At 42.9% G+C, this 3,147-nt stretch overlaps 1 long non-coding RNA gene across 1 annotated transcript; it reads left to right on the top strand.

Annotated features, from left to right (window-relative positions):
• Positions 1 to 887: 887 nt before the first annotated feature.
• Positions 888 to 1,952, top strand: LOC306804192. The gene is made up of 2 exons (XR_013774832.1): positions 888 to 1,127; positions 1,590 to 1,952. It is a non-coding gene; the product is annotated as an uncharacterized lncRNA (long non-coding RNA).
• The last annotated feature ends 1,195 nt before the right edge of the window (positions 1,953 to 3,147 follow it).

The following is a 3,147-nucleotide window of genomic DNA, read 5'->3' on the forward strand; positions in this document are numbered from 1 at the left end:
CCTTCTCTCCCTCCAGATTATATTAGCTTCCTTTTTTGAAAGTTAAAAATGCATAGATTTATTACTATCCACTACAGAGATCTCTATGACAAAGCTACATCACTTCCTGGCGTGGTAAAATGACTAATTTGTGCTTCTGTGAAAGCTCATAGGAATTATTCTAAGTGGGAAAGGTGTATCATGTTTGAACTTTTTACGACTATAATAGGTAGGCTTCTCAAATTAAGCATGTCATTCTACATTTTAGCTTCTAAAAATTCAGGATTTTGATCACATTAGAAATTAATATTGCTTTGATGCTTCTTGTATCACAATGTTTTAGCATAAACAGACAAATTAAAAAAAAAAAAAAAGCCCAAAACATTCCAAGTGTCTAGTCTTAAATGTTTACATTAACTCATATTCAGCAGATACAAATACACTGCATTTTATGCATCTCATAGAAGATTGCACATGTTCATGAAGTGCAAGCGTTTAAAAAAGAGAAGGCGGGGTGGGAGAGAGAGGAATACCCCTGGAATATCTCTAGAGTTAATGACAAGACGTTTCATCTATTCTCTGGCTTTACCATATTAATGGCCATTGGTCCACACGCGGCTGAGGCTGTAATTTCCATCTGTTGAAGGCAGTGACACATCGGAGCCGACCTGGCGCAGGCCGCTCCCGGCTGCCCGCTGCCGCTCGCACTCACGGCTCTGAGGGCGCGGCCGCTGCCGGCGGGGCAGCACGGCGGGGCAGCACGGCGGGAGCTGTGAGGGAACCCAGAACCGACCCGGCACCGTGAGGGAACCCAGCACGGCGGGAGCTGTGAGGGAGCCCAGAGCCGACCCGGCACCGTGAGGGAACCCAGCACGGAGCCGTGAGGGAACCCAGGGCCGGCCCGGTACCACTCGGCGCCGTAAGGGGACCCAGGGCAGGCCCAGTGCCTCGGCTGCCCGGCGCCGTTCCGCACGCCTTCGGGCCGCCGTGGCCCGCACCGGACCCGTGAGGCAAGCGTCTGCGGCTTGAAGGGATGGGCTGCACTGTGCCCCGGCCTGCACTGCAGCAGAAATGGCTTGCGCTGGGGCCCGTCTGTGAGGGCAACCGTGGGCTCACAGCCCAGTTGTGCAGCAAGGCAGCTAGGGCAGGTGGCCTCAGAATGAGCAGGCCTGCCTTTTGGAGTTTGTGCTCCCTCTGCCAGACTAGCTGCAGAGTGACTGAGGCACTTGAGTCCAAGTCTCTTCTTGGTTATTAAACTGTATCTCTGCCTGAAGCTGGGTTTTGCTCATACAAGTTTGACAGGAGGTAACCTTATGCTCAACTATAGTGGTTTATTACACAATTAAATTTTCTTATCTACTTCACTGGCAAGTATTGTTCTTCAGAGAAGGCAAATAGGTGTACTTGCTTCTTAAAAGGCTGTGTTTTGTGAAAGCACTATGAAAAACCTGGAGTAATTGCAAAGAATTACTGAAAGGCTTGATCTCTACTTGATGTGCTATGCTCTCAAAAATCAGTGTTGGTAGAGGCAGTTCAACAAGGTGGTCTATCATTGAACATCGTTTAAGAGTGAGAACAAACTTCTAATAACAGGTAATTTTCCATTGCAGACTAACCTGAAATGATCTCACACTGTATACTTCAGCGCACATAGAAGGCAGAGATGAATTCTATAGATGCTGATGACCGTAAGAGGGGACATCAGACAACTTTAAGGGGAAACTAAATAGCATCATTATAGTTCTTCAGTCGAGATCTAGATGATGTCAAGGAAACTTTTATCAAAGAATTCCCATAGTTGCATTTGAAACCTATCATTAAGCTAGTCCTCAGTAGTCTGTCTTTTCCTTCATGGACATTTATTAGGAAAAGGTGTTTACTAAGGATTCGCTGAACTTGTGAACCCATTCTTACCAAGCATTACATTTCTGTCATACAAAGTGCAAAAGTATATGCTTCTGCTGTTAGACCTTGAGCTATGCATTCTTTTTTACTAATATTTTTCTATTCACTCTACCAAAAGTTCAGTCAAAAATGGGGTTTTATTTTTCCCAGCGTCCAATATATTAGTTCCATTCTCTGAGCCACCCTAACTTCCCCTGATTTGTCTCAAGCCAAATGAAATGACAAAAGTAATCTGAGTTTTGATTTCTTTACCTGACTTCTGCTGAATAGTAGTAATTCTATTGACTGATATTTCCTAAAAGTATGAGTTCTATAAGCACACCAGAGGTATTTAGTATTAGCTATTAATTCTTATGCTTGTCTGAGACTTACCTTGATCTCCTCTTTTGTGGTCACCAGCATCTATAGATTTCTTGTCTGTTTTATATGTGCACTGAAGTATATGGAACCAGAATAAGTTGGGAGGGCAGAGAGTGTATGTGTGTGTGGTGTGTGGTGTGTGGTGTGTGTGTGTGTGTGTGTGTGTGTGTATGTATGTATGCAGGTTTTTTGGCCTAGCCAGCGTAAGCTTCATACACAATTTGAGGAAGTTGAGAAATAAGGCTTTTTGTTCTCAAGTCCAAATATTAGTTGTATTTTAACTAGGACTAAACTGAAAGCCCAGCACAACTGGTGCACTAAACAGCTTAGGTCTTGAAGGTTTGGCTTGATGCAGTCAGCCCTGGAAATTAAATCTTTCACATCTGCCCATATGTTCTTAATTTGAGTGGACATGAATTGGTGTTCTCTTTAAACGGACCTGTTTGAACTGTCATCATATTCTGTAGTTTTAGTTATATGGAATTATAGGATGGTTTGAGTGAAAGATCATCTCATTCCTATTAATATTAACATGTATGCAGAATAGTAAGTGCAGCCAATCAAAATTCCAGATATCCCTCTTTCGTACATGTTTGAAAATCCACACCACAGTACTGGGGTTGCTTATATGCACAAAAGCTTTATCACAAAGGACAGCTACATATTGATGCGTATGTCTAATAACACTCCAGGGCAGTAGAGATTTGGATGGCCAATAAAGAGGTGCCTGGTTTCCTAAATTCTGGGTGGCAGCTATAAAATAAGAAAGACAAATTGACAGCTTTGATTCATATTCTATTGGTTTAAATATTTTAGAAAACTGAATAGACAAAAATCTAAGATTCATCCTTCTGAAAGGGGCTACAAAGTTGACAGCTAGTTAAATGTCAGTCATCCATGAAG

This window comes from Erithacus rubecula (genome assembly GCF_903797595.1).
Source record: "Erithacus rubecula genome assembly, chromosome: 8".
Classification (NCBI taxonomy): Eukaryota; Metazoa; Chordata; class Aves; order Passeriformes; family Muscicapidae; genus Erithacus; species Erithacus rubecula.